General features: G+C 40.3%; 1 protein-coding gene across 6 annotated transcripts in view; it reads left to right on the top strand.

The window, feature by feature from the left end:
- Nucleotides 1–25,488, top strand: part of Sema5a (semaphorin 5A) — a 483,148-nt gene that overhangs the window by 115,559 nt on the left and 342,101 nt on the right. For 4 of the 6 annotated variants that reach the window (XM_087189197.1, XM_004845176.4, XM_021258604.2 and 1 more), the window contains one exon: nt 38–136. The exons of 1 other annotated variant lie outside the window; for it this stretch is intronic. The gene's annotated coding sequence lies outside the window, so the exon portion shown is untranslated. Of the gene's footprint in view, nt 1–37; nt 137–167; nt 500–25,488 lie in introns of those variants that run through there. One more of the 6 variants, XM_087189196.1, reaches the window with a different exon arrangement.

Genomic DNA, 25,488 nt, shown 5'->3' with positions numbered 1-25,488 from the left:
ATGACTTAACGGACCTCTCTCTCCTTTCCTTTTTCAGGCATTGGTGTCTGAGAGCGGGGCTGGAGTGCCCGTGTGCCTGTGGAGTTGAGTGTGATTCATGACTGAAGACACACGGCCTTCTGCCTCTCTCTCCTCAGTGAGTAAGACATCAGAGGGGAAGGATGGGAAGTGATGAAACCAAAAATGCATGGATACAGCTTTAATGGCTTAGAAGTTTTACTAATCTCTGCTCTTAAAAATAGAAGTGAATGAGCAAGGTTTGAGAAAGAGAATTATTCTTCAAAGCAGAATTGTTTGGGTGCTAAATCCACTCAGAACCACAAAGCCCAGGAGGGGCACTGGTGACTCATCTTCCGGCCACAATGTGGGTGCTGCTGGGGTGCGGTTTTGTCTCTCCAGTCACTTCTGTGCTCTGCTCTGGTTTACTTTGCGGTCCCTACCGCTCTCATCTCATTTTCCTGTCCTGGAACTAACTGTCTATGATCGCCGCATCTTCTGGGTAAGGACTAGCGTCCTCATTGTGCCCTTGGGGGTCCTCCTGGTCAGGACTGCACAGATGGTCCTGATTTCTCTGCCCTCGGCGGTGCACAGCCCATCATTGCCAACCTGTGCATTATCTTTTCCTGCGTCCACCTTTCCAAAGGACTAGAAGAAAGGGATCTATAGAAGAGAATGGGGTTTCTGGTGTAAAGACAGGAGATAGGGAAAGGAACAGTTTCATTTCCTGTGGCAGCCATTGAAAAGACACTACCTATTTTATTAACTTACTCCTCTCCTAATTAACTTACCATCTCATTATGGACAGATTTATACTGCTTTCCAGTTCACAAAGTGCCTCACTAGTGATGGGAGCTACATTCTGTGTAACTGATGACTGAACCAGCTCTGGGACTATGTGTTCCCAACCCCGCTTCCTTCTGTAGTGACAGTGGCTAAATGGATCTTACTTAGGGTTGCACCAGAGACATGTAAAAATGGTCCACTGAGATTGGAGGTCTTGGGTAGTCCTCCCATTTTGCAGAAGGAGAAATTGGCTACACATCTCATGTCTTTCCCTATGCTGCATAGATTCAAGTTCAAGTGGTGTCTGATGTAGGGCTTAACCATCAGTCTCATTTCCGCGGGGAAGCACAGAGTCTGAGAGCCAGAAGAGCAATGGAAACCACACAGAGACTGTGCAGTTTAGGATCTGAAATGGACAAAAAGAGTATGAGGCAGTGTGGGTTTTCACTGTGTACCAGGCCATGTGCAGTGGTATGCATTCAGTTCTCATGACAAGCCTTTGGAGTAAATATTATTATGACCCATGTTTTAAAGATGAGGAAACTGAGGCCCAGGGAGTTAAGTAATCAGCCCAACTATTCAGAGGCAGAGCTGGGATTTGAATCTGTGTTCTTAACCTTAGCCTAGTTCTGTCTCTCAGGCCTGGGATTATCTTCCTAGAATAGGGACAGATACACACTATTTTTTTCCTTACTAGAAATATCCAGGTCCTTAAAGAAAAGTTTACAATTGATTTTTTAAACAAGACTCTAAATCAGGAATTGGCAAAATTTTCAGAAAAGGGTGAGATAGTAAGAATTTTAGGATGTGAAGGCCATAGAATTCCTGCTACATCAATCCAAAACTGCTGTTATAGCATGAGACTAGTCACAGACAATATGTCAGCGAAAGAGAATGGCTGTGTTGCAATAAAACTTTATTTAGAAAGACAGATGGCAGGCTGAATTTGGCTCTCAGACTGTAGTTTGCTGAGCTTTAATCTGTATGAACTTTGCAATTGATAAAGATCTCATCATCCAGCAAATGAGAGTATATCTATGGCCAGTATGTCCTTGAATAAAATTTAGCCCGAAAAAAACCAACCCAAGGATCAATGGAATGGATTAGAAGATGCAGAAACAACTCCAAATACACTCAGCCACCTTATTTGCCACAAAGGGGCCAAATAGCTTCACTGGAAGAAAGATAGCATCTTTAATGTGCTGGAGAAAATGGCTTTCCACATGCCATAGACTAAAAGTAGACCCATGTCTCTCACTATGCACTAATCTAAAATAAAAGTGGTCAGAGATCTAAATATAAGAACAGAAGCATTACATCTGCTGGAAGAGAGAATAGGTAGAACTCTTGAAGATGTAGGTGTAGTCAGATTTTATGAACAAAAGATATGTTTTGTTTTTCATACTGAGCTATAAAGAAGGACAAACTTGAGACATTTCTAGGTAAGTGGATGCACTTTGAGACCATACTCTTAAGTGAAATAAATGAATGCACACATGTAAAAATCACATTGTTTCTCTGGTGTGAGAAACCAAATAAGGACCAATGTATAATAGATATTATAAAATAGGAAGAAAATGTTCAAATGGTAAGGGGAACATGGGAGGGGAGAGGGGGAAAGGAAGGAAGGGAAAAGAATAAAAGAACTAGAAAAGAAGGAAAAATGTAAACAAAACTTGTAAATAAGGAGGATAGGAGGGATTAAAGGGACGGGAGGGGAATGGGAAAAAAAGAAGAATTAAGATGTATCATTCCCTATGATGAATGTGATCAATGTGTATATCAAGTACCAATAAACTTAATAAAAAATAAAAATTTCAATTTTAGTTTAGTACATGGTGAAAGATACGGGTCTAGTTTTAATCTTCAGCATGTGGGATGACAGTTTTCCCAGCAACATTTATTAAAGAGTCTCCTTGGTCAAAGATGAGGTGGCTGAGTATGTTTGGTGTTGTTTCTACATCTTCCATTCTGTTCCATTGATCCTTGGGTCTGTTTTTTTTTTTTTTTTTTTTTTGCTAATACCATGTTGTTTTTTTCATGATAGCTCTGTAGTATAGTTTCAAGTCAGGGTTTGTGATGCCCCCTACCTTGCCTTTGTTGCCCAGAATTGCTTTTACTATTCTAGGTCTCTTCTGGTTCCAAATGAATTTTAGGATTATTTTCTCTGATTCTTTGAGATATGATGTTGATATTTTGATTGGGATTGCATTGCATCTATATAACAATTTTGAAAGCATGGTCATTTTCACTATGTTGGTTTTTCTTACCCAAGAATAAAGAATATCTTCATTTTGATTCCTCTTCGATCTCCTTTTTCAAAATACTATAGTTTTCCATGTAAAGGTCTTATACTTCCTTTGTTAGACTGATTCTTAGGAATTTAATATTTTTTGATGCTATTGTGAAAGGTGTTTTTTCCTTAATTTCTCTCTCAGTGAGTTTGTTATTTGTGTACAGGAATGCTATTGATTTTTTTACTGTTGACTTTGTATTCAGCTATGCTATTGAATTTGGTTATTAAATATAGAAGTCTTTTGCTGGAGTTTTTGGGGTCTTCTGTGTAGAGTATCATGTCATCCATGAATAATGATAATTTAACTTCTTCCTTTCCTATCCTTATTCCTTTTATTTCTTTCTTTTGTCTAATGTTTCCAGAACTATATTGAATAAGAGTGGTGGCAGTGGACATCCTTGTCTTGTTCTTGATTTTAGCATGAAAGCTTTCAGTTTTTGTCCATTTAGTATGATGTTGGCTGTTGGTTTGTCATAGATGGGTTTTAGTAGATTGAGATAAAGACTATCTATTCCAATTTTCTGTAGGTTTTTTAAAAAAATCATGAATGGGTGTTGGGCTATGTCAAGCACTTTTTCTCCATCTATTGAGATGATCGTATGGTTTTTGTCCTTGACTCTGTTATTATGGTGTATTGTATTTATTGATTTGTGTATGTTGAACCATTCCCGCATCCCTGGGATGAATCCTACTTGGTCATGCTGTATAATCTTGCAGATTACTTGCCGCATTCTGTTTGGCAGTATCTTATTGAGGATTTTTGTGTTTGTGGTCATTAGGGAGATTGGCCTGTCATTCTCTTTTTTGATTGAATCCTCTGATTTTGGTATCAGTTAATGATGGCTTTCAGCAACGAATTTGGGAGTACTGCTTTCCATTCAATTTCATTAAAGAGTTTGAAAAGTAACAACATTAGGTCTTCTCTAAATTTCTTGTAGAATTCAGTAGTGCATCCATCAGGGCCTGGGCTTATCTTGGTAGATTTTTAATTACATCCTCAATTTCATTGACTGATACTAGTTTTTTTAGAAATTTTATATCTTCTTGATTCAGCTTTGGTAATTCATATGTATCTAGAATCTGTCAATTTCTTCTGTTTTCCATCTTATTAAAATACAGGTTCTTGAAGTGGGTATGGGTGATCTAAATCTAAATCTAAATCTGCTTGAAGAGAGTATAAGTAGAACTCTTGAAGACATTGGTGTAGGCAAAGACTTTATGAACAAAAACCTGACCACAGGAAATAACACGAAGAATCAATAACTGGGATCTCAGCTTATTACAAAACTTTTACACAGCAAAAGAAACCACCAGTGGAGTGAAGAGGCAGCCCACAGAGTGGGAAAAAAATTGCAAGCTGTTTCTCAGACAAAGGATAAATACTGGAATATATAACGACTAGAAAAATCAGACCCCCCAAATTTAAAAACCCAATCTGAAAACAGGCATCTGAAATGAATAGGCACTTCTCAGAGGAAGAAGTAGAAATAGCAAATAAATATTTGAAAAAAAGTTCTACATCACTGATCATTCCAGATATGCAAATTAAAACAATGCTGAGATTCATCTCACTCCAGAAAGATAGCTATTATTAAGAAAATCAATTAATTACAAATGCTAGCGAGGCTTTGGGGAAAAAGGAACCCTTCTCTACTGTTGGTGGGAATGCAGACTGGTGCAACCACTGTGGAAATCAGTGTGGAGATTCTTCAAAAAACTAAAACTAGAGGTTCATTTAACCCAGCTATTCCCCTTCTTGGTATCTTCCTGAAAGAATTGAAAGCATTATACCACAGTGATATTTATAACCTATGTTTATAGTGATACAGTTGTAATAGCTAAATCTTGGAAACAGCCCAAATGCCCATCCACCGATGAATGGATAAAGAAGATGTGTTTTTTTCATACAGTGGAGTAGCACTTTGCCTTAAAGAAGGATGAGCTTGAAACACTTCTCACTGAATGGATGGACCTTGCGACCATACTCTGAAGTGAGATAAACTGGACGCACATATGTAAATATGGCATTGTTTCTGTGATGTGAGAAACTGAAAGTGGAAATAAGGATCAAAATGTATAATAGATATTGGGAAATGGGAAGAGAATGTTCAGATTAGAAGGGGGAACAGAACGGGGGAAGGGAAAAGAAAGAAGGGACAAGAAAAAGAGAATGGAAGGAAACATAGAAACAAAAGTTTTGTGAATGAGAAAAGGAAGAGGGGTCGAAGGGAGGGGAGGGGAATGGGAAAAGAAGAGGAAGCAGGATATATCATGTATAGGTACAAATTTCCTATGATGAATGTGATCATTGTGTATATCTAAAATGTACCAATAAATGTTTTGTTTAAAAAAAAGACCAAGTTGCCAAAAAGAACATAAAATTTAGCCTGGATGCATGGATGTTAATCATGAATAAATTTTAATGAAATCTGCTGTAATCGTAAAGGTCTACCTGTGGGCATAAGTACATTTGCAATTCCATTGCTTGATGTAGTCAATATGATCTAAGTGCACTAGTCTAGGTTCGAGTGTCTACACCATAGCTTTGTTCAAAGTAGGATCTAATGAACATTATGTCTTGGTGTGTTTTGTGAGTCTTTAATGTATGATTTATTTGTGGAACAAATTTAGGCAGCATTTCATGCTTTGGTTTTCATCCAGTTTCTAGGTGGACATTTCTGTTTTGTACACACTGCGTGCAGACATGTCGAGCACACTTGTAGTTATCTTGGGCTCTCTGACAGTTGGGTTCTACAAAGATGTCCCGGTATCAAATACTCCTTTTTATCACGGGCAGAGACACAGGTGTGCAGGAAGCGAGGTTGACCAGATTGACATTTAATTGTAAAATGGTAGGACCCAAACTCTGTGCTGCATACATCACATTGGTGCTGTGTGGTTTCTTTGTTTTTGTTTTATTTGCTTTTCCTTATTCCTCTTGCCTACTGTGATGCCTCAAGGCATATCTCTACTGTGTTTACTATCACGTAAAAAATGCACAAAGAAAACTAAGAAACCAATTTGCATTCACTTCAGAAGTTTGACCAGGTGATGACTGTTTTATTCACTCAGTCATTCTTAGAAATAAATAATTGGAGCAAGTCCACGAGCCGGATGTAGCAGAACTTTTGGAGATACTCAAGAGCCCCCGGTTCCCAGACCCTCATTCCATGTGTAATGGAACAGTGTTCTTCACTTTCATAGCAATGACATAAAAATAAAACTCTGATTGCAAAAGTAATGGAAAGCTGTTTCAGGTAACTGGAAACAAAAATCACAGAATAATATATCCAATAGAATCCTATTCATTTATATAAATACAAATACATTTATATTCACACATAGACTCTCTATACACAAGTTCATGGATGTAATAAAGACTGCTACGATACATGTGCATACCTCCCAAATTCAAAGCATATTATCTTTGGAGTTGAAGAGTTTGTATTTTATCAGTCACTTGTTCACTGTGTAATTTTCAGGAGTATTATTGTTTGTGCAATTAAAAGAATGAGAAAAATACATAAATGATTTAGTCTAGTCAATGCTCATTATGAAAAATATATAAAAGCAGGGGGAACTCACTGATAATGCCTCTACTAGAGATAACCCCGCTAGGTATTTAATGTAGGCTTCTATAGTATAGTATGATACATAATTTATGGAGTTGAATTAGTATTAAGCAAAATTTTGATCACCATGTTTTCACTTGTTATAACATACACTCTTTCTCATGTTTTTGCAAATTGTTGCTAAGCCTCATTTTAACTCATACACAATATTCCATCATGGAAAGACACTATAATATGTATAATGTATTGATTCTTTTGCTGGGCAGGTACAGTGTTTCTAGTTAACAAAACACATAGTGCTGAAAAGATCATGAAAAAACAGACAGGACATAGCTTACCCACTCACCTGACTTCTGATCCTCCTTTACAGCTGTTTGAAGGTCACAGGGTCATCTCTCTCATGAATGGTAAATGGTTGATGCATGAAGTACATGCTTCATAAACAAGAACAATTACTATTGTCATAAAGCTTTCTTTTAATTGAGGGTTAGTTCATTGGGTTAGGATAGTAGTTGATTTATTGCTTCAAAGCCAGTGGTTATAATAGGACTTCAAGTTGACTTTATGAAAGTGTTAGCAATGTTTATACTTCATGGACAATGTGTTACTTTGTTTTCACTTTCACAGTATCATCAATTTTTTGTCAATATGATGATATACATTCTTTTTATATATTTCATTGCTTATTCATTATGTTATTTTGTTGAATTTTTTTCAAGTGATAATTAGCCATTACTCCAAGAAGCAGGTAGGGGCAAATGTGTATGTGAAGATGTCCATATTTTGTACAGTGGACCCTTGACTGATGAACTCAATTTGTTCCTGAGGACTGGTTGTAAGTCAAGTTGATCAATTGACTTCAAAGTCTCTCTCCGGTATAATTTTAGTTCACACTTTCTTCCAGGGAGATCTCAGTGTCCATAGAGAGGCACCAGCCCAGGATTTCTCAGTTAACCCGACACAGGAAAGGATGCTGTCATGTTCCTTCTAGAACTCTGTAAGGGTTAAATCTGTATCTGAGACCATCTGGAAGCACAAGTGGCCACATTTGGGTCTTAACTCAAGTCTTTGCTTGTAAGTTAAAACTAAAATTCTGGTCATAACCCAAGTTGCTTGTATGTCAGGTTGGTCATAACTGAAGGGTCCACTGTACTTCTTTAGTTATTGAGTTCAACATTTTTCTAATAGATTTTAACACTTAATTTTTTGAGAATGTTAATTCTGTTATCTTTTCCCCCTATTTTCTATGCTCATTATCTTTATCCTCTTAAATTTAAAGAAGCGTAATTAGGTCAGAATTTGTCCTTACAGTTGTTTTAATGAGTGCTTAAAAATTAAACAGAAGTTTTCTTTTAGTTTCTTCACATCTTATTAAAAATATGCCACTTTTTTGATTCAAGGGGCAGTTATTTAAAAACACATTTTTTTTTTTTTTTTTTTTTTTTTGGTACCAGGGATCGAACTTGGGACCTTGCATTTGCCAGGCAGGTGGTGGAACCACTGAGCTAAATCCTGGGCTCAAAAACACATGTTCTTTCTAAAATTGTGCACACAGTTTTATTTCATGCTTCTTCCTAACAAAAATCAATCCCTACTTTTAGTGTAATAAGAATGTTTTGACATTGAAATATTTGCATGAATAGGAAAAGAACCCAGCCACACATTCCTTCATCCTGCAGTAGACATCTAGCTTACAGCCAGGCAATGGAAATCCTTTCATTTTTTTTATCAGTGTTTCTTTTGCAGGGAAAGGATAACTTCTGCATTTTGAGATGTTCCATAGCCTTTACCCTGTATCATTGGCAATTCTATATTTTAGAAATGTTTTATTGGGTAGAATTTAACCCATTATGTTGAGCATCTGAATCATTCTCATAGTGCTTTGCTTCTTTTCTCATTCTTGTGTCGCATTGGTGTTTGCCCTTAATGCTTAATGGTGGGTATACAAGACCCAGGCAAGTCTAGGCACAGCTCAGGTGTATAGCCCAGTGCCCACCCTTGTAGAGTTTTGAGCACCCTGTGACAGGTCTGCAATCATGGTTTCATAAGTTTATAGTCTCTGTAAGAGTGAGTCTGGATGTTTCTTTCTGAGATGCGCATTACCCTGACTGTGGACACAGCTCTCAGGGTTTAGTTAGGAAATAACATGTTTAAGCCAGACTGACTTTCTAGAGACACAGAGATTATGAAAAACACAGTGCTTATGGAGTTGTTGGCAATATTCCTTTTGTATCACTCGTCCAGTAGGAATTTCATTTTGTGCTATTTGCAGTACATTTTGCTGTGTGTTATAGGTACGAGGCACCCTGCTTGCTTACAAATGCTGAGTGGTTGTATTTTGGGGTAAAGCTTTATCCTGTCATTCTTAATAATGTCAGAAAAAGCAAAGCCGGGGCCCAGAGCCCTTATCATTCCTCCCCTGTTGGGCAGTCACCCTGATGGAAAGTCTCTGTGAGCCCATCCGGAAAGGCCCGGGCAGGCCTGATCTGTGTTGTCACGAGCATTTCACTCGTGTTACCAAAGTTCACCCACAGGATTACCTCCTTCCATTATTCCCAGTAGGATGTGTTGGAATTCCCGTTATGGAACTTAGGAAACTTTGCCTCCCCTCTGTTCTCTTCTGTTTGAGGTTTGCCCCTTTTTTCTCTTTCATTTTGGCTAGCGTCTGCCAAGTGTGCTATCGTCCTGCAGGTCACCAGCTTTATGAGGACTCTAAATATTTGTGAATCACAGATGTGAGGTGAAGTTCAAAACCCCTTTCCTTGTTGCCTGAAGGGATCAGGCTGGGATCGGTGTGCGTGTGCTGTTTATTCTCAGACCCCCTTTAGAGGGCAGATTGTGTGGTTCATTGCTGGGATTTGAAGATTTACATGTGAACATATGGACACTGCCTCCTCGATTACACTGGATGTGAGTGAGTTGCTTTTTTGCAGAACTTTCCTCAGGGCATACAAACAACCCTGTTTGGATTTTTGGATTTCACGGGACTTTGGGGTTTCCCTGCACTGTCTCCACTTCAGAGTGTTAGAGGGGGCCTCTCCCTGTGAGGGCTGCAGATCCCAACAGTTCATGCTCATGCACTGGAGTTTTTCATGTGGCTTTCGTGTGTGTTTGTGTCTCTTTTAGCTTTCCAGGCCACAGAGAAGTCAGAGTCAACTTGCTTCACTTGCTTTCACTTAAGCCTGAACAGTGACCATTTTTGGTTAAACCAAAGCAGAAAAAGCGACGGTTGGAAAGACCGTTGGGAGATTCTGGGAAATATTTGCATATACCAGTGTCTCAGAGCAGTGAACAGCTCTTACGTTGCAGAGCTGAGGAATTACTGTAGTTGGGTAGACCTGAGACATTTGCCACGGCTCCCATTGTTTTCTTCTGAAGACCTTAATTGGGGTGACTGCTGTTCCCACGGCACAGACTCTGCCTGCCTTTTGAGAACTGTTCTTTCTCTTTCCATGGCAGGAAGTTTCCTTCCAGCAAGGTTGCTGTGAAGATGTGGTACCTGCCAGGCTGGCCAGTCACAAAACTCCAGCTGGTGGCCACTCTGATTTAATTTGACTGAGGCCTATGACCCCAACTTGACCACTCTAGCCCATCCTTTGCGTTCCCTCACTTCCCTTTCTCTTTGCAGAAAACTCTACCAAAAGCACTTGTTTATATTGTTGTTGACTCCTGTCCCTCCATTTCCTGCCCACAGATCATTTAGTCATCCATCAGCATGTTGTGCTTAGCAATCAGCAGTGTTTGGACCAGTGGTTCCACTCACTTCCTTTGAGTACTTCCTCCATCCGGTTTTAGGACCCTGCATCTCCCTGGCCTGGCCCTTCTGTCTCAGGCCATTCTAAGCCTCACCTACTCATCTCCTTGCTGTCAACCCATTGGAGGTCTTCAGGGTTCAGAGCCCTGGCTTTGTGTCTTTTTTCACCATTTTCGCAGCTTGGGAGACTGATCCAGTCCTAAGGTGTCCATACCACTCCCACACTGACTGCCCCCATGTGTCTCCAGCCCTGACCTGTCCTCTATACATTTAACTACCCATTCTGTCTCACAATGTAGACATCTCGTTTCCATCTTTAACAGTCCACACTGAACTCTTTTTCTGCTCCCTGGCTCCTGCATGTGTCCCTCCGGAGAGTCCCCCGTTTGATGATAGACAAGTCTGTTCATCCATTTGCTAAGGGCCGCACTGTTGCCATAATACTTGGTTCTTCTCTTTTTTGTCTCACACCACCATCCAGCTGTCAGCCAGTCTTCTTGTTCTTTTGTGTTTTCAAAATCTGTCTGGGATTTTCACCACTTCTCAGCACCTTCATTGCTACCTTCCTGGTTTGTGTCCCCTGCACCTTGTTCTCTGTGACTGCACTAGCTTTCCCATGGTCTCCTTGCCTCAGCCTTTGTGCCTCCACAGTGGCTTTCTGCTCAGAATCCCCCTGTGGCTGCCATCTTGTTCAGTGGAAACCCAGCCTCTTTGTCCAGTCTACAAGGCATTTGAGATTTCTTCCTCTTCTTCACAGTCTTTCTTCATCACTGGCTCGAGGTAAACTGGCATCCTTAATCTTCCCCTGCTGCAGCAGCCATGTTGCTGCCTGTCTTGATGGTAACTCCCCTCTGGCTGTAATACGCTGTCCCTGCTTGTCGCTGAAGACCACCTCTTCTACTACAGCTTCATCCAACTATTACTTTCTCAGGAGACATTCCTGACCAACTTATTAACATCAAAACAGTCCCCCTAATATTTTCTGTTTTTCTGCTCAGCCTTATTGCTTTTACTCAAAGAATGTAACACTATCTGACAAGTTACATATTTTGTTTACTCATTTTTTCCAATTTCTGCCCTTGGTCTAATGTAAGCTCCACCAGGGCAGGGATTCTTATGTATTTTGGTACTCACTACTGTATCCCTAGGTGTAGGGAGGGACCTACCTACCACATAAGAGGTTGTCAATAATGTTTTTTTATGGATGGACAGAAAGAATGATAAATTCAGGATGGGCAGATCTTTTGGGAATTTCCAACGTGGGTAAAGCACCCACTTTTCTAATTTGGGCTCAGAGCTAGAAGTCTATCCCCTTGTTTGAAGAGGAGGAATGGGGTTCTTCCTGATGCCCAACCATAGTGTATTGCGTTTGGTTTCACTTTCGTCATTATGTCCGGTGGGTTGACACTTGCCTGTTCATTAATTCTCAGCTCACATCACCAAATTTAGTCTCCCCTTTCCAGATTTTTAAAGCTGCATCCCTCTCTGTCCCCACCCTCAAGTGCATGTTTGTATAGTGGGAATTTGAAATTGGATTCATTGTAGCATTTTGTGTGTACGTAAATCCTTCCTCTTCAGACTGCAAAGGCCTTGGCTGGATTATTGCATTCATCTTACTACTTACCATTCTGGCACACAATAATCCTGAATATACATGTGTTATTTAATGAAGTGATTCAGAATGAAATTTTGTAAACTGTGACTTCTCTAATGGGCCTTAAGTGTATGATAAAACGTGTTCCACATTTAAGTGATATAGTTAAGATGTTTATTGCATAATTTTACAGTAATTAATACTTAGATTTGTTGTAGCCATTGCAGACCACCCTCATTTGTATATCTAAGGCCACTACTGCTTTTCTCTATAGTTTTTGCTGTTTTTCAACACAGGTGACTGTTGTCCCCAGTGTATCAAAAATAGCAAAGGGTGTAAAATCCTTCCAAGTCTCCTGCTTGTTAATGTTTGTCTATGAGTTTGGAAGAGAACTGAAAAGGAAGGTGAGGAATAAGAGTCACAGAGACCAAAAGCAATGTAGACTTCGCCTGCACTGTAAGATCAGATGTCAGTTCCTTCCTGCCATTTAACATTTCCAAAACTGAGTGTTTGGACTACTGTTAATGTCATGGCGCAATTTCATCAGTATCATCTTCAAGGAGTACATCTTATGACGCATAAAAATAGCCCAGCACAGCACAACTATCAGGTCATGCGGTAAGTGAAGCTCAGAACCCTGAAATTATATTTCCAGTATCATAGTTTTCTGGCTATCCATGGCTAGAGAACAACATTGGTATGTGCGAGACCTGTGACACTGCAAGCACAATTCTTGGTCAAGTGGACAGACAGACAGCGAAGTAGATAGTGGGGTTAAATATAAATGTAGAGAGAAGTAGAACAATAGAATACCTATCTGTATGTATAGATAAATATTTATGATTACAAATGCATAGAAATAAATGCTTAGAGAGAGAGAGAGAAGGATCATTGAAATGCATAAAGTACACTACTCAAGTTTATAATCAGTGAAATAAAATTGTGTATTGACACTCAGGTATGTAGTCTTATTATCAGTTTCCGAGAAATCAGCTTTTAGGCCACTGAAAAATCTACGGAACAGAGGAAAATCACACCTGGGAAACTCTTTTTCCATACATGGCCCCTCACTGATGGTGCTACATGTACACATTTGTGTAGGCACACATATGTACACACACACCCAGTGCTCGTGGCCACCTGCCTCCTTTCGTGTCCACACTGAGCAGCAGGTGCCATGTGTCCACCAGTTTGGCACATGGTAGGCACCAACAGAAGGCACATCAGGGAAGCATACAAAAGACAGCCTCCCTGCTTTCTTGGTGCTCATTCTAAAGCATCATCACTGAGGCGAGTAGTCAGGCCTTTTATTTTTAAGTCCCAAATAAATAGTATTTTTCTGGAGTTTTCTCCTTCTTAGCTCACTTTGTACAATAAACTTTATCATTCTGTTTTTTCCAAATTTATTTTATTCTTATCTATAACTTTGTGTTTTATGTATTATGTAATATTATTTTCTAATCCAGATGTAAAAACTGTCTATATGGTCTTAGATATTCCTTCTTCAATGGCATAATACGAGCAACAATAAAAGTGAGTTACAACTGCTGACTCAATTCTGCAGTTACAATGTTAAATGTCTTGCACACATTCTGACTTTGATTCTCATTTTCTTAGGCAAGCTCTGAATTTTTGTTTCTCTGGAGCAAACCTTAAATGATCAAGCTCTCTTAGAACTAACATTTCTAATGAGGTGTGTATGATTTGTGAGAATCTTATCAATTTGGGGTATTTTTTGATTTGCAAACCCAGCCAGTTCCTCATATACACAAAACATAGAGTCTGGTTATATCTGGGGCACTTCCCTGGCCCTCAGTAGTCACTCAGCTGTGGATCTGAAAGAAGACATTGAACACCCCTTTGTAAGTTAGCAAGGATAATACAGATATAAGAAGGATTTTCCACTGTTTCACAATCTGGAATATTTAATATAATGCTCAGAATGACTTATTATTCATAATAATGGCTTAAGTTTTACAAACATTTTGTGCATTCCAGCCAGTTTAGAGATGAATGAACCAAGGTTTGGAGAGGTTAAGAAACTCCATCAGTGTTTGCCTAGGATTAAGCTGATGTCAGGGACCAGAGCATAGCATCTAAATGCTTAATCCCATATGTATTTCAAAGGTCTACAAGGGAACTCCAAAGGAAGAATATTATGGAAAAGAATTATAAATGATTAAGCTCACCTATTTTAAATATTATCGCAAATTAAGTCAGCTATACGTTTCTAGAATTAGAATCTTGGTTTTTATTCATTGGCTAGCAAATATTTTGAGGGTTGGAACTCACTCTGACTGTAATTTTCTTGGAGAAGACATACGATTGGTGGTTGATTTCAAACAAAAATCGCTCATGAACAAACATCTGTATAAACAAATGGTCACTCTGACCCAGCTCTTCCTGAACATGGGGGTCACCGAGGCCTCCCAGGCCTCCCAATTAATGTCTGATTGGAAGTCTTGTTCCTCTTATTGGTGTGGCCCACTAACTGCTTCTCTTGAAAGCTGCAGGCCAAGCCACAGTAAGAAATAACCTATGTTTCCCCTTCTCTTCACTCACATGTTTTTTGAGCACAATGAGTGAGTGAGATACGGTTTTAGGCATTGGGGATAAACTGGTCAACAGCACAGATTGGCTCCTGGCTCTTAGAGAGTGCCTACTCTTGGCCAAAGATTGGGCCGTAAATAATAACCCTTTACAATAAATAAGAACAGTGTCATACCTGGGTAAGTGCCTGCAAAGACCTCAGAGGTGTTATGGTTTGGGTCTAGATGTCCGCCCAAAGGCTCAGCAGTCTTAGATGGGGCTTTTTAGAGGTGGCTGAATCTAGAGTGTGTGATGCTGGGATCAAGGGCGAGCGATTACTAAACACTGATTGGTTTGGCACTGCCCTGATCCTGGTAGTGTGGATAAGGTAAAAGAGGAGAAAGATGCTGTTGAGGTCCTTTGTTGCTTTGCTACCATGTGGGCGCCATGAGCTGTTTCTCCTCTGTGATGCCCCTCTGCCATGTGCCACCCCGCCTTGGAGCCACCCAAGTATGGACTGAAACCTCTATGAACTGTGAGCTAAATGAACTCTTTCTTCTTTAACTTTGGGTGTCGGGTATTGTGTCTCAGCAGTGGGAGAAAAGTAACTGGCAAGAGGGAGTCATGGGATGGAGACTGAGTTGGAAGCACCTTTAGGTCGGTTTGTGTGGAGTGCAGATGGAGGCACCAGACTGAGTTGAAACCAAGGAAGGTTCAAGAGTTAGAGTGGAAGGGCTGTGTAAACTAGGGCATGGCACTTCAGTGTTATAGGCTTGGTGGCTCATGCCTGTGTTTCTAGCATTCTGGGAGGCTGAGGCAGGAAGATCACTTGCAGTCCAACCTGGGTGATTTAGTGAGGCCTTGTCTCAAAAACAAAGTGGTGGTAGGGTGCTGGGTATGTAGCTCAGTGAAGGCTCTGGGTTCATTCCTTAGTATGCAAAAAAAAAAAAAAATCCAGTGTTTACTATGGGCTCTGGGGAGTCTGTGAAGAAGCTGAAGTAGAACAGGATTTGTTGTGATTTTCAATATGTCATGGTCACCATTGTGAGAACGAATTCTAGGGAAGGCGAGGAGAAGGAAGACCAGTTAGAAGGCTATCTCATGTGGCTGAGGGAGCTCGAGGGGGCCGTGAATGAGGGTGTTTAGTGGGTTTGGCAGTTTTAGAGGTTGAGATTATATATTCTGAAGGGTCAAACATTGGGAGAGGGGGAAGATAAATTAAGGATGAAATGTAAGTTTTCTTGGGTAAGTCTACATATGGGTCATTTACTAAGATAGAGCAGCACTGGGGAACTGTATAGATTTTGCAAGGGAAAACACAAATTATCCAAGGCCCATGATACTTTGCAGTTGAGGGCGTATTTCTCATCAGGCAGACAGAGTAACCAGTTATCTGTGGGAGTCTGGGCTGCTGGGGAATGACTGTCACTAGGAGAAGCATTTGAGGGTCATTGCTGTATTGACAGATCCTCTAGGAGAGACAGTGGAGAGGAAGTGGGTGCCTCAGGCAGAACTGTGGGCATCAGAATGCTTGAGTAGGGTACTGGCATGGTTGGAAAGCTCTTGAGAATATTTCATTTGATATCATAGTGCTTTGATACTTCAGAAATGATCTTAAAAGTGACAAGAAGACCCAAAAGTAATTCTCCTCTTGAGAGATTTCATTCAACATCCCAGCAGCAAAATTCTCCAGTGTTGTAACATAAAATGCCGTGCTGGTTCTAGGGAATGAGGTCAGACTCTTACAGCGAAACATTTGATGTGAGTTCCTTTCAGCATTCATTTTGCTTTTCTGTCCTAATCAGTAGTTCATGTTCTCATTGTTCTCAGAAAGCAGCTTATCTGCGCTTGGTGGAACACATCTGTAAGCCCAGTATTCTGGGAGCCTGAGTCTGGAGGATCACAAATTCAAGACCAGAGTGGGTAACTTAGTGACTTAGTGAGCTCTTGGCTCAAAATTCAAAAAATGGCTGGGGATGTAGCTCAGTGTGAAGGGCCTGGGTTCAGTCCCCCGACTTGGGAAGCACTGGGCAAGGTGAGGCATAAGCTTTGAGGATCTTTTCAGTGTTCTTTATTACCTAATCAGTACTTTCTGACATTGAAAATTTGTCCTACTGGTCTCTCCCTGCACACTGCTCTTTAAATCATTATATTTTTTTAAAGGACCTTGGGATGGTGAAGCATCCGTGTTTGAGAGGCTTCTGAACGTGCTGTCAGTATGGCTCGTGTTTTCCCTGTCAGCGCTGGCAGTGTGCCGGGCCTGCTTGTTGACTCAGTGACTCTGTGTGAACATTTGCAATGCAGTGGGGCAGAGGCTCTGTGAGGCACTGTTAATATAATTTGGCACTTAGTAAGCCAGGCCTGAGAGCCACTCAGTGTTTGATTCCTTGCAAGGATTTTAGTTGACCCCACTTGCATTGTTAACAGCTTTTGTAAGAGGCTCAGTCCTATGAAGCTGTGTCACCGGTTTTATCAGTGGTGTTGAAATTTGATTTTCTATCAGAGAGAAATGCGTCTGGCCTATTAATGTAAAGTTGAAAGCTCACATTTCTCATATTTAATGAAAATCAGCCTCGGAACTGTCCACTAAGATTCCCTGAGGCAGAGGTATTTTACTCTAAAGCAAGTTATAGGGCTGTATGATGAGAAATAATAGGTTGTGAGCTCCAGAATCCACACTAAGACTGTGGGCAAAGGAGATGCTTAATTTGTAAGGCCAAGTGATCAATAGCATCTTGAATAAATGGTGCTGGGAAAACTGGATATCTATCCCTATGCAGAAAAAGGAAACTAGATCCTATCTCTTACCAGTTACAAAAATCAACTAAAAATCGATCAAAGATTGAAAGATAAGATATGAAACTATCAAATGAAAGCATAGACAAAAAACACTTCAAGACATTGGTATAGGCAATGATTGTTTGGATAAGACCCCAGAAAAACAGGCAAAAAAAGCATGAGTAGAAAAATGAAATTTTATCAAAGTAAGAAGCTTCTGTACAGCAAAGGAAACAATAGTCAACAGAATGAAAAGATAACCTACATGTTGAAAGAAAATATTTATAATTTATTCATTTTAAAAGAGGCTAATATTCAGAATCTATAAGGAACTCAAAAACTCAACAATAAAAAAGCTCAATTAAAAATGGAGAAAGGATCTGGATAGACATTTTTCAAAAGGTAAATATAGCCAACAGCTACATGAAAAACTATTCAACATCATGGAAATACAAATCAGGTCATTAAAGAAATACAAATCAAAATCGCTATGGGATGTTATTTCTCCATAGTCATAATGGCTATTATTAAAAAAGCCAAAGTAAGAAGTGCTGGTGAGGATATGGAGAAAGACAACTCTTATGTATTGTTGGTGGCAATGTAAGTTAGTCATTATGGAAAACAACTGGGAGGTTCCTCAACAAACTAAGAATAGCAGTGCTGTCTGATCCTGAAGTCCCACTTCTGGGGTGTGTATCCAAAGGAAATGCAGTTAGCTATCAAGGAGACATCTGCACACTCTTGTTTATTGCAGTACTGTTCACGAAGGTCAAGATATGGACTCAACTGAGTTGTCAATGGGAGAGGAATGAGTTAAGAAAACGTGGTACATACATATAATGGAGCATTCTTTAATCACAAAAAAGAATGAAATCTGGTCATTTGTGGCAACAAGGACAGACTGGAGGACATTCTGTTAAGTTAAATAAGCCAGGCACAGAAAGACAAAAACTGCACGTTTTCAATGTATAATCTTAAAAATGGATTTCCAAGGAGAAGAGCATAATTAGTAGAGTCTATAGAGGATGGGGAAAAGGGCAGAAAGTCAGATAACAGCTACCAAAATCCAGTTAGACGAGAGGAGTAAGTTCTAGTTCTACAGCACCATAGGGTAGCTATAGTTTACAACTTACTGTGTGAAAAACTGGAAGAGAGGACAGTGAAGACTAAACATAAATAAATGATAAATGCATAACAAGGTGGAAATGCTTGATTTCATGATTACACATAAATTGAATTATCACATTGTACCCTATAAATGTGAATAATTATTGTATATCAGTTAAAAAGAAAAACTAAATAAGTAAATAAATAATAGATGAGTTCAGGAATAGAATAAGTAACTTAAGGATAAGTTATTTTTTTTTTTCCCAGAGGATCATTTCTTTGGTAAAATGTCATTATGAAAGTAGTTTATAAATAATACAATAGATCTCATTAAAAAAAACCTGATTTTTTCAAGGCTGAGAAACACCTACCAATAAATCATTTGGAAGAAGTTAGTGAGGTGATCAGAAGCCAAGTTAGCCGTCCGAGTGGAACTCAGCCTGAGTTTTAAAATGATACCTTTCTTTTTCTCTGATGTTTAGATCTCAGATTGTATATTTTTACATGAATGATGGGAGCTAGCTGAGGGTAATAAAAGATGAAGGTAGAATTTGCCTCAGTTGGCCAGCCCTTTGAATAATTACTTGCAAGGTGCCTGTGAGACCCATGGAACAAATCACCATGATATAGCTTCGTACTGTGATTTTCCAGTGGATTCATGCTTTTAGACAGGGGCAGGGAGGGAGTTGGGCATTCTCTTACAGTTTTTAAGATTTCATTCCAGGACCGGGGATTAGCTCAGTGGTTTTACCGCCTGCTGCACAAGTGCAAGGACCCGAGTACCAAAAAAAAAAAAAAAAGATTTCATTCCACTATTTCAAGAATAGGAACTCCACAGAATACCCTCTGTATCACCCATACAGACATTACTAGTCCGAGGAAACGTCAACAAGATACAAATAGCACAAACAACAACGGAGAAAAGTGCTTGGGGAAATGGTAAATACATTTCTCTTTTTCACCACCTAACAAGCAGTTTCATTTGTAAGATTCTGGGACATGACAAGCTGGAAAATGCCAGCCCTCCATGAAAATGCCAGAAGCTGGTTTCTGGTAGATCCTGTTCCCTCATGAAGCGTCTTGTGGGCCTCCAAAGTGGAGAGAAATACTGACTCTGAGTACCAGTTCTAAAGAACCCTCCAGATGCATCCCAGTTCATAAACAGGACTGTGCTTGTCCGCTTTGGACTTCCGCACTCTCAGGAGGCTAGATACAGTTTCCGAGCTGTGACCTCATACAGCATCTGTGTTCCAGTCAGATTCCATCCTGTGGACCACACAGACGGGAGTATGCCACTGAAAACTCGCACTCCCAGTGGCTCACCAGCCAGCAGCACATCAGTGGCACAGCCGTGGAGGGAAGGCCCCGCTGTGTCTCTGTCCTCGTGTGGCTGCATTCTTACTGGCCAGGGAGGGGCTGGGGCAGCGGCAGTGCTAACGTGCGGACTGTCTTGTGGGAACTGTCTTCTTGTGCTCATCCTTTTATTTATACAGGATCTGTTCCAAGTTTGTATTTCATTGCAATTTTTAAATCTTAATTTTGGTAGTTGTAGAATGGTATTTTTTTTTTTCTTTTTGGTGATTCTCTTCCTTTTTGGCAACCTAGGGACTAGAATGTAATTTGTTTGTCAACAAAACAACAAGCAAACAGCTCTGTATATAGTAAAAGCTGTTATGACCAACATAACAAGTCTAGAATCAGATAGAGATAACATTTGCAATGCATATGATATACATAGTATAAAAATCACTAATGTGCAAACACTCTTAGAAATTGATGAGGAAAACAGAAATGTCTTATAAAACAGCCAAAGATATGAGTAGGGCGTTCACTTAGAGTAAATTCTGATGTCCAGTAAGTGAATGAAGTGATGTTCTGTCTACTACTATTAGGATAATGCAAAGATGATACCATTTTTCTGAATGGCCAATGAGAAAAAAAACACAGAAAACATCTACTGAGGGCAAGGATGACCATAAAAGTCTCTCCCAAATAAGAGATGGGAATAGGAAAGGCTTACAGTTTTGGAAAAGCAATCTGATGATGCTTATTAAAAATATACAATCTCTTCCACCAAGCACTACTAATCCTGAGCACATAGGTTATACGAAATAAAATAGATTGTATGTATAAAAGGCTCTCTCTTTCATTATGACATAATTTTTCCTAAAAAGTCTGACTCAGATATTGAACATGTATGCATGATTTACAGATTTGTATCAATTTGTTTATAAGAACGGTTCATCTATAGCAGCACAATTCATAATAGCTAAGTCTTGGAAGTGGCCTATATGTCCATCAGTAGTTAATGGGTAAAGAAAATGTGGCATTGACACAAAATAGAGTACTAGTCTGCCATAAAGAAAGATAAATTTGAGCCTTTTGTAGTAAAATGGATGCACTTTGCACCCATAGTGTTAGGCAAAATCAGATGTACAAGCTTATGGTTTCTCTTACGTGAGAAACCCAAAGTATAAATAAATCAAAACTCAAAATAAAAGATAGATAATATAAAATAGAGAGGTAGATCTTTGGCAAATGGGAAGGAGACTAAGGGATATTGGAAGGGGGAGGAAAAGAGGGGAAAGAGTTGTAAAAAGAATTAAGATATGTCATGTTCATGTGCCAACTATTCTCAATGAATGTATTCATTTTGTACACAAACATGTACTAAAAAGAAAAGAATGCTTCAGATATGATGTGAGCATTTAAAGATTAATTTAAATCACTACTCTTAACTTGGGGAGATTTTCATGATGTTTTATAAGAAGAGTAGATCCACTTTATGAAGCACTCCCTTAGTCTACATATCCTTTCTGTATGTGATTACATGAACTTGAAGAAATATCTTAGAAGGACCTAGAAGGACACTAGACTGTAAACACTCATTATGTGGGTGAGGTGAGAAATAAGTCCAAAGAAATGGGCCTGAAATAGGCAGTGAGCTTGAAACTGCAGGAGATTTGGGGAATTGGGGCCGTGACTTCCAATCTGACTCTTCTGAACATAGCAGGCTGAGTTACAAGAGACTGTGAGAGAGCCTTGCTATTTCTCTAAAGGACTTGAAATACTTCTGGAGGGGATATAGGACCTCCCCCACTCTCCAGCTATTGCTTCCTTATGTCAAGAATCATGTTTCTCGCAACATTCATTCTCCTTTGAAAGTTTCCTTCTTAGAAGATCAGCAGTCACCGGCGGAGGATTAAAATCCCATAAGTCTGCCCTTAGGTATTTGATGAAAGATATTTGATACATTCCCTTCTTGCCAGTCCGTGATAACCCTGGGCAAGTCAATAATGCTCCTGTGTCACATTTTCCTCCTCTCCGAGTGCAGCTATCACACTTCTCTTGTGCATTATGGATGGTGATAAATACTATAATGAAGGTAAACTATAATGGCGAAGGTCTAGCTTTTTACTCAAGAGGTACAACAGACAGAAAGAATGAATATAATACAGGCAGCCCCCAGCACTTCTCCACTGGCAAAGGCTGCTGCTGTCACTTACAAAGTGGAGGTTTCCGTGAGTTCAGTGGACTGTGGTCGTTTTTGAAAAGCTCTGGTTTATCATACGAGGTTCATGATGGAGCACCATATGTGCAGTTACCAGTGAGGAACAGAGGGAAATGCAATAGCTTGGCTCTGACACAAACACCATTGCACAATTTGAGCCACATCTGGAAGCAATATGGCCGCCAGGGGCCCCACAAAGCAGATGCTGAAGCGGGTGTGACTCTCGGGATACCAGTAGGGCTGTGGGATGCACATCAAAGTGAGTCTACTCTAGATTAACTGTTCTCTCTGCAACACCACTGACAAATGAAAGTTGTTCTGAATTTTCCTTCTTGAGCTTGATTGTTTTTGCCAGTTTTCTGTTTATTCAGATGAGCTTTTCCGTGTCTCGCCACACAGAGATGTTTGGGAAGGTAGGAAATGCTCTGTAGATGAACAAACAAAAGCCATTCGAGTGTCATTCTAGAATTATTAAATCCACTCTGTAAAGCCTGTGCATGCAGAGCCCGGGAAAGCGGCAAAGTCTCCTCTCATGCTGTCATCAGCACCTGTCGGGCCCATCTGTGGTACTCACTTTGACCCCATCAGAAGAGGTTGCTCAGGTGTGTTCCTGATTCAAGCCTGTACTTAGAAGATGCCACACTTGGCAGTCAGCTTCCAAGACTGTCATCTCCTTGTCCCCTTCGATCCTGAGCTCGGAAAGGGCTGGTTCGGGTGCTTTTGCATCCAAGTGAGGCCCTCCTCCTGGCAGGACATGTTCTGTGCTCTGCTCTTTGTCCTAATGGGTAGGGTGCTTGTTTCTTGCCTGCACCATTACTTGTCTTCCTTGGCACATTTGGTACACTTTCCCTATTCTCCAGTGTGTAAAACTACGTATGTCAGCGGTCCTGTTGTCAAGGGGGTTGCAAGTTAGTGTGGTTTCTGTTTTTTTGATTGGTGTTTACTTGTCAGGGACAGAGGACAAAGAAACCTCCTGTGGTGGCAGGAATTGCCAATGAAAGTCAGGGCTTTGTCTGCAGTCATGGGGGACAGTGTTATGACAACAGCTGAAACTGGGTGCTGCTGCTACTGCTGAGGTGAAGAACCCAGGAAATGGAGAGTGTGCCCTGGCTCTGTTCTCTTGTGACTCTAAGGTGTGTTCTGTATGGAATGTCTGTGTCCTCTCAAAATCCACACAGTGAAGTCCCAACACTTGATGTGATTATATGAGGAGCTGGGGTCTTTGGGAGCTCTTGTGATGGGATTTGTGCCTTGAGCAGAAGACACGGGAGAGGGCTGTGCCCATAGGAGGATGCAGGAGAAGATAGTGATCTCCAAGCCATGAAGGGGGCCCTCTGCACACAGGAACCTACCTGCCTGCACCTTGGACTGAGACATTGCAGTTTCCAGAGCTGTACGAAGTGCACTTCTGTTGTGTAAGCAACTCAAGCCTTGGTAACTTGCTACAGCAGCTTGAACTAAGGCAGAAGGGGTTTGGTAAACACCAGCACAAGGTTGTCAAACAGAAGAGCTGATAGATGAGGGCTGTGCAGATCCGAAGATCTGCCATGATAGAGACAAGGCTCAGAAGTGAAGGGAAACTGGGTCAAGAGAAAAAGTAATTATGGAATCAAGAGAACTCAGCCTTCATGGTCGTTCTGGGAACGACCAGAAGTATTGGTGGATTCCTGCTTTGCACATTGTGGCTGGCGTCAGGGAGTACCGGGACTGGTCTGTCCCGTGGAACAGGGTATGGGAAGTTAAAAGACGCACAAAGTAGGATCCCGCTGAAACTTTAAAAATGTGAGAAATTAAAAGATACAGCAAAGCAGATGACAGACGTAAGTAGAAACGGGAAACTTCTGTATATAAAATCCAGTGAGACCATATATTTCATGAGAATGTATAGCATATAATGTTGAAAGGTCTTCTTTGAAAAACAATTGTTCAAGAATTGTGTCCACCATGCTTCATTTATTCTAGCAGAATTTATGAGTAAAGTGTAAAAGCTACCATATCTTAATATAGCAGAGAATTCAAATGCTTGCTATAAATTGCCTCTCTTAATTTTTGCCTAGCAGAATAAAGAGAGAATCTGTATAGGATATAAAAGATAATTAGAAAGCTGTCCGATGACTGTATCATGCTTCCTATTTTAGTAGCCATGAAAAGTTTCAGTGCTAAAAGATTCCAGTCTTTCTAATTTCTTTTTTTTCTTCTAGGGCATAATGTTACCTAAACTACTACTTGCACTGTGTGTGTGTATGTGTGTGTGTGTGTGTGTGTGTGTGTGTGTGTGTGTGGTTTCTAACTTGTGCAGCATTGGCATTCTTTTTGCAGGGGGACTTTCCTGTGTATTATAGAATGTGTATCCAGCATCACTGGTCTCTACTCACTAGATGTCAGTAGCACCCCCAGTTGTGACAGCCAATGTTTTTTGCAGGAATTGCAACATGTTCCTGAGGAGGGAAGGTAGCGTCACCTCTAGCTTTGAACTACTAGTCTAACTTTTACTAGGTTAAAGCAAGGGCAAATACAAGTCCTGAAGCCATGGTGTGTACTTTCGTTACTGTCCATCGGTAGAGGCTGGATCTTGGACTTAATGCTATGCGATTTCCATTGTTGCCTTTGACAGTGTTATTACCTTACACCAAAAACTTGCACCCGGTACCCTGGAAAGAGCCCTAGTGAAGTAGCACTGAAGGTCCTGGCATGAGAAGGTTTGCTGGTCCTTTCCCTGAGGCTCACCTCCTCTGAGAGCTCATTGCGGGCAAATGGGCAGGGCTGCCTTTCAATGAATGATCACTGTGAGGTCCATTTGGAGCTACCAGTCTGGGTCATGCACTGTCCCCAGTGAACATCTCTCTTCCCTTTCCCCAACTATCCAATTCCCAGCGTTTCCTCCCTCATGCACTGATGGATTTTAGAGAGAGTAGAACTATGGAAATCACGGAAATCGAGTTCCTCAATGAAAGATGGAAGAAATAGAGTCAACTTCTCTAGAACAGTTTTGTGACTTAATTTGTGATTGGATGAACCACTGTCATCATTTCCCTTGCTTCCTTATTTTTACTGAAATCTCTCCAAAATAGCATGGGCTTTACTATAAAATGTACACCTGGAAATCCGAGGTGAGAGTCTTTTTAGTCTCAACCAAAAGCCATGGCATTTACTGAGCTGAGAGACTACAGCTTAACATTGCCTTTGAAAGGACACTTTCTTCTATTGCTGCTCAACTTTTAAGAGTGTCCTAAAGAAGGAAGTTGTCCAACAATGAAAGATTTCACAGTCTGTATCTTTCAGCTGAACCAAAGATCTGATGCCAACTCTTAACACTGCACCGCATTATGTGAACTTGGGAAACTCTTTGAAATATGGCGAGGCCATAAACCAGTGAGTGAATTATAGCGATGCAGACAGTAGTCATTTTGATTTGATAGGTGTTCAGCAGGGCTTCTATTTCATGTATTTTCCATTTTATTTAAAGGAAAATTTTCCCCAATTTGCTTAGACCAACCATCTGGAAGCACTTTTTCTCTTTATTGCCTTTTGACACTTTGCCAGCTGGCAGGAAAGAAAAATAGA

This window comes from Heterocephalus glaber, unplaced genomic scaffold (genome assembly GCF_053883595.1).
Source record: "Heterocephalus glaber isolate CG9 unplaced genomic scaffold, H.glaber_assembly_v1.0 deba00001537, whole genome shotgun sequence".
Classification (NCBI taxonomy): domain Eukaryota; kingdom Metazoa; phylum Chordata; class Mammalia; order Rodentia; family Bathyergidae; genus Heterocephalus; species Heterocephalus glaber.
This window is presented reverse-complemented; position numbering and strand designations above follow the sequence as displayed.